The 6,000-nt window shown below is 41.4% G+C and overlaps 1 protein-coding gene across 3 annotated transcripts in view; it reads right to left on the reverse strand.

The window, feature by feature from the left end:
* Window positions 1-3,519, reverse strand: part of lrfn2b (leucine rich repeat and fibronectin type III domain containing 2b) — a 138,141-nt gene extending 134,622 nt beyond the window's left edge. For 2 of the 3 annotated variants that reach the window (XM_069705827.1, XM_069705826.1), the window contains exon 1: window positions 1,097-1,601. The gene's annotated coding sequence lies outside the window, so the exon portion shown is untranslated. Of the gene's footprint in view, window positions 1-1,096; window positions 1,602-3,513 lie in introns of those variants that run through there. The other variant, XM_069705828.1, reaches the window with a different exon arrangement.
* Window positions 3,520-6,000: the final 2,481 nt, after the last annotated feature.

Consider the following 6,000-nt stretch of genomic DNA (forward strand, 5'->3'; position numbering starts at 1 on the left):
TCCAGCTCCTGCAGCTCAGCCACCTCTAGCATGACTCCCAAATATGTGCTGAACAGGTTAATGGTAAATCAATTAGCGTGGCTGTAATCCGTGTGAGGCAAAGGTCATCCCTTAGCAGCAGACAGTGGGATTAGAACCGGAGGTTCCCTCACTTGGCATCTTTCCTTCGCCTGAGTCCACGCTACCTGCCTGCACATTACATCCCGATCCTCTGCAGGGAAGGCTGCAGCACAGTAAACAACTTCCACAGTGCATCCCATCCGAATCGGTGAGGTGGCCACTGGGACGAAGGCCATGCATTATTCAGATACAACCCCCCCACCCTACACATGCCGGATCAAGAAGCACAGGGGAAAGTCAAGGTCGTGAACTGTACAGTGTCTCCAGTGGCTCCCGAGGCCAGAGCGAGAAGAGAGCGGAGAATCACATTTTAAATGCACACAATGTTGGCTAATCAGAGCTGTGAATATGATCAGGAGTGTCTTCAGGCTGATTCACCTGCTACAGTAACTGTCTGTGCTGCTTTTATTCAGCTTCATCACACTGAAGTTTCATGTGTGCTTCATTCATTAGGGCTGTAATGTACACTGCTCCAGTATGTGCTGCTCACCCGTCTGCATCTGTCAGCATGGAAACCCGATGGACATGTGATGTTGTCTCAACACTGTATTTCATTTGTGTGGCAGCAATAAGTTGAGCTGAATCAAAGGGCAGATGGAGGCTGTGAGGAGGAATGTGTTGTCATACAGCACATTAACATCAGCAGTGGAAATCCAGCCTGAAGGGAATAATTGAAATTCTCAGCGATGATATTTCACTCCGTTTGATGAGCGCTGAGTCCATCTGAGCTAAATAGGGCACCGTGATAAAGGCGGAGCAGACACAGCCAGCAGATAATGGAGAGGCGTCGGAATCCGAAATAAAAAGGATAACACAGTTTGGTCCTGAAGGAAAGTATTGCACTAACCGAGCTCTGCTGCAAAATTACATGCAGCGATGTGTCAGGCAGTTAGAAACGAACAGTGAAGTTCCAGCGTCCACATCCACGCTGCAGATTATTAAATGAGTCACTGTGTGGCTCAATGCGACTTCTTACCTCTTGTATCAGGCGTTGTCAGACGGTTTCTTTTTGTCCCGGAGATGCAGTTGGTGATCAAAACATTGTAGTTTTGGCCTCAACGTTAATTCCAGTACCGTGTATTCTCCATTTCCCGTCTCGGATTCCCGGTTCCACCTGATTACTCTTCCCTTTGCGCGTAAAAAGCGAGCGAGCGCGCACCGCTCCGCCGCTTCCAGCCCACTCCGACCACACTACGGGCGACGGAACCGCTCCTCTGGCACCTCGCACCGACCTGCTCCATATACGGGCTATTTTAAGTTTAGGAGGATAAAAAGCACCAAATAAACTTTCACGGAGTCACACACGTCTGCCCCGAAATAAAGATCCGCTCCCGCTGCGCTGATGGGAACACAGAAGATGATTTCCTCTCAGAGGGGGGTGAAGACCTTCTTTTTTTCTCTCTCCGCGCTTTGTGCTGTTGTCTGGGTTTTGATCTGACTGCGTATACCTGCAGCCTGGACTCCGTGCACCGACTGCGCCCTGTGTTGACTGCAGAGAGAGACGGCAGATGGACTGGAAATGCATGGGCATGTGACACATTTCAAATGCAAGCACGGGGCGTTTCATATCGCTCATATAGCTTATTAATAGCAACACTATAGGAAAAGAGGTGGTGATGATGGTGGTGAGGATAATGATGCACAGAACCTTTCTGACGACACCATTGCTTTGATGTAAAAAGGAGGTTTACGGGCTCCACTTTTCTAACATGGAACCATTTAAAAGACTTGTCAGTTGTAACTGATGCTTTTATTAATAACCATAACTAGTAATATAATTTCCCATTCCTTTTTAAAGGTTTACAAGGTGTTAAAACTGGTTTATTAGATAATATACTGCAATTATAAATATACAATTGTAATCATGATTCTTTTTAATTTTATAAATACAGAAAATTATCGTGTTCCGTCTTTTTTTTCTGAGTTTAATCACTTTGATTTATCATTGTTGGCTCTTAAGTCAGAATGTAACATTAAACTCTATCTTCACCCCAAGTCAGCTGGGATATGCTCCCTCTTCCTCCCCTATCCCCAAATCCTGTTGAGGATAAGGCAGGTTTAGATAATGGGTGAATGGATTTTGCAAATCCAATTTCAGCAATCCAATCTTTCAATGTTTTTCCTGTTATCTATTTATCGGCTGCCTGACTTTGTGAATCCAAAGACACACTGAACAACTTCATATTTTTCTTCTGGTTTTCAAAGTTTTCACGTTTCATTCATTTAAATTACTTGAATTATATCCAATCCTTTATTGGGTGTCTTTGCTGATGGTTATAAATAATCAATTAGATAATTAGATATATTAATAAAACATGTTTTTCAAAATCATGTTGCATAAATTACATAATGTATTGTTATCACATTTTATAAAATGTGTCTTTAAAGAAAAAAATGATATTTGAAAAAACTGAAATGTAAAAGTGTCTATGGAACCATGCTGAGAATCTGAAACTGTGCAGTATGATTCAGAAGTTTAAAAGAACATTGATTGACTATGTAAAAGACAAAATAATGGATAGCATGTCATGGTTTTGGTTTATAAAACTGTTTGTGCTTGCAAGTAGGCAGTTTGTATGAGAGACTGTATATGTTGTGGATCTCAGTTTTCAATTATTTGAATTTTTATGTATAACACCAAATTACAATAGAAGTCATCTCAGAGCACTTTACTTAGTGAGGTCAAGACCTTTGAGTATCATAGAGATGAATCCAGCGAGTAAAAAGTTCCCACATGAGCAGCTGTGGGGAGAAAAACATCCTTTCAACAGCAGAAAGTAACATAATATATATATTCTTGATTTTAAAGGAATCCGATGAGTTAAATATGATGTCTTGTGCTGAATCCGACGAGTACTCTCATTGCACAATGTTGATTTAAGGGGAATCTTGTTATGGAGTTGTACGCACACAGAAAATGAAAAGGCAATTCCTCTTTCTTGTTAAGTCAGTGGTGAATGTGTGACAGTTTGTTGTGATGTTTGGGTGTTAGTAGCTGATGAAGCCTGGAGCTTGTAGCATGTATAAAAGATGAGGAGCAATATCAGTCTATTACACACGTGGACAAAATTGTTGGTACCCTTCTGTTAAAGAAAGAAAAACCCACAATGGTCACTAAAATAACTTGAAACTGACAAAAGTAATAATAAATGCAAATTTACTGAAAATGAACTAATGAAAATTAGACGTTGCTTTTGAATTGTGGTTCAACAGAATCATTTAAAAAACAAACTAATGAAAATGGCCTGGACAAAAATGATGGTACCCCGAGAAAAGATTGAAAATAATTTGACCATAGGGACATGTTAGACTAAGGTGTGTCCTCTAATTAGCTTCACAGCTGTCTTCAAACTTGTAATCAGTCAGCCTGCCTATTTAAAGGGTGAAAAGTAGGCACTGTGCTGTTTGGTATCATGGTGTGTACCACACTGAACATGGACCACAGAAAGCTAAGGAGAGAGTTGCTCAGGAGATTAGAAAAAAAACATTATAGACAAGCATGTTAAAGATAAAGGCTATAAGACCATCTCCAAGCAGCTTGGTGTTCCTGTGACTACAGTTGCACATATTATTCAGAAGTTTAATGTCCACAGGACTGTAGCCAACCTCCCTGGAAAATTGATGACAAATTGAAGAGACGGATAATACGAATGGTAACCAAAGAGGCCAGAACAACTTCCCAAGAGATTAGAGGTGAACTCCAAGGTCAAGGTACATCAGTGTCACATCGCACCATCCGTCGCTGTTGCAGCCAAAGTGGACTTCATGGAAGACGACCGAGGAGGACACCACAGTTGAAAGCAAATCATAAAAAAGCAAGACTGGAATTTGCCAAAATGCATATTGACAAGCCACAAAGCTTCTGGGAGAATGTCCTTTGGACAGATGAGACCAAACTGGAGCTTTTTGGCAAGTCACATCAGCTCTATGCTCACAGACGCAAAAATGAAGCATACAAAGAAAAGAACACTGTACCTACTGTGAAACATGGAGGAGGCTCGGTTATGTTCTGGGGCTGCTTTTGCTGCATCTGGCACAGGGAATCTTGAATCTGTGCGGCGTACAATGAAATCTCAAGACTATCAAGGCATTCTGGAGCGAAATGTGCTGCCCAGTGTCAGAAAGCTTGGTCTCAGTCGCAGGTCATCGGTCCTCCAACAGGATAATGACCCAAAACACAACTAAGAACACCCAAGAATGGCTAAGAGCAAAACATTGGACTATTCTGAAGTGGCCTTCTGTGAGCCCTGATCTAAATCCTATTGAACATCTGTGGAAGGAGCTGAAACATGTAGTCTGGAGAAGGCACCCTTCAAACCTGAGACAACTGGAGCGGTTTGCTCAGGAGGAGTGAGCCAAAATACCTGCTGACAGGTGCAGAAGTCTTCTGGAGAGTTACAGAAATTGCTTGATTGCAGTGATCGCCTCAAAAGGTTGCGCAACAAAATATTAAGTTAAGGGTACCATAATTTTTGTCCAGGCCATTTTCATTAGTTTTTTTTTTTTTAATGATTGTGTTGAACCACAATTCAAAAGCAATGTCTGATTTTCATTAGTTAATTTTCAGTACATTTTTATTTATTATTACTTTTGTCAGTCTCAAGTTATTTCAGTGACCATTGTGGGTTTTTCTTTCTTTAACGGAAGGGTACCAACAATTTTGTCCATGTGTGTAAGATCACTTTCTTTTTTTCTTCTCTCTCATTTTCAAACTCGTAGTCTTCAGTCCCGCAATGGAAACACTAAAACGTTCTCTGAAATGTTTCCCATATTTGCAGTTGTTCTCCCCAACAACTGGAAACAGACTTCGATGTGTAAAATGTGTCATCTAGTAGGAAAACTGCGAAAGAGCCTGCGTTAGTTGAGAGCTGAGATAGTAAAATGTCAGAACTACCTCCCTAAAGGAGGACTACACCTTGTACGACGGTGGATCAGTAAGTTCTGAAATTGCTGCTCGTGACGCGCACGGAGTCGGAGAAAGGTTTAACTCTGATGAGTAACTGCTACAAATTTCATCACTTGATCATCATCAGTTCCTGAATCACACACTTATTTGTGACCAATGATTCATTCTCCTGTGTCAGCTCAGTATTTTAGGAATCAAGTCCCGAATGAAAAATGATGTATTTCAAACACACACCAAGTATCAATGCAGGAAAATAAAATGTTTGAGTTGTCTAGTTCTACCACTTGTTGTGGAGTCACCCTGAGGCCAAAACCCTAAACCCTTCACGGACTTAACTGACGTCACACATGTGTGCAGCTGTAGTGTTCGAGTGTCTAAGATCAGGAGGGCTGAAATGGTATTAAAAGGCACAATGAGAAACACATTTATGACATCACACCGCAACCGGCACCACAGGGGGGCAGGAGGAGGTTTGACCCCGACACAGTATAAATTTCACGTCCAGTTTAAAAAAGAAACACGTAAAAATCCCCACAAAGGATCATAAAGATATGAAACACTTTTTTTGAAGAATTCCCCTGTCAAATATTTGAAGCTTGTCATTTCTTTTCTCATACTGAAACACAGCGTTATTGTTTCAGGACCATGGTTGGTTGTTCCCCGTCATGATCCGTTTATTAGATTTGAACCTCGCAGCATGCTGTGCACAATGTGATAACAAAAAAAGTTGAGATCGTAACAATGAAGTTAGCTTTCTAGTTCAATCTTTGTCTTCACCTTGTTTGCTGAGCCAAAAAGTATCTCATGAATAAAAATGGCTATAAGAATGTGGATATGTCAACAAAAAAAAAAAAAATAGACTCTGAGCCCGAGCAGCAGCAGCAACAATTATATCGCTGATCCCGAAGTTAGTCTGCAGCTGATGTTACCCACCTGATGGCAAGCATGCTCAGGATGGAGGCACCCCCCCCTCT

This window comes from Brachyistius frenatus, unplaced genomic scaffold, assembly GCF_029030835.1.
Source record: "Brachyistius frenatus isolate BFR_SWC_R1_liver_20210118 unplaced genomic scaffold, ASM2903083v1 Contig_59, whole genome shotgun sequence".
In the NCBI taxonomy this organism is placed as follows: Eukaryota; Metazoa; Chordata; class Actinopteri; family Embiotocidae; genus Brachyistius; species Brachyistius frenatus.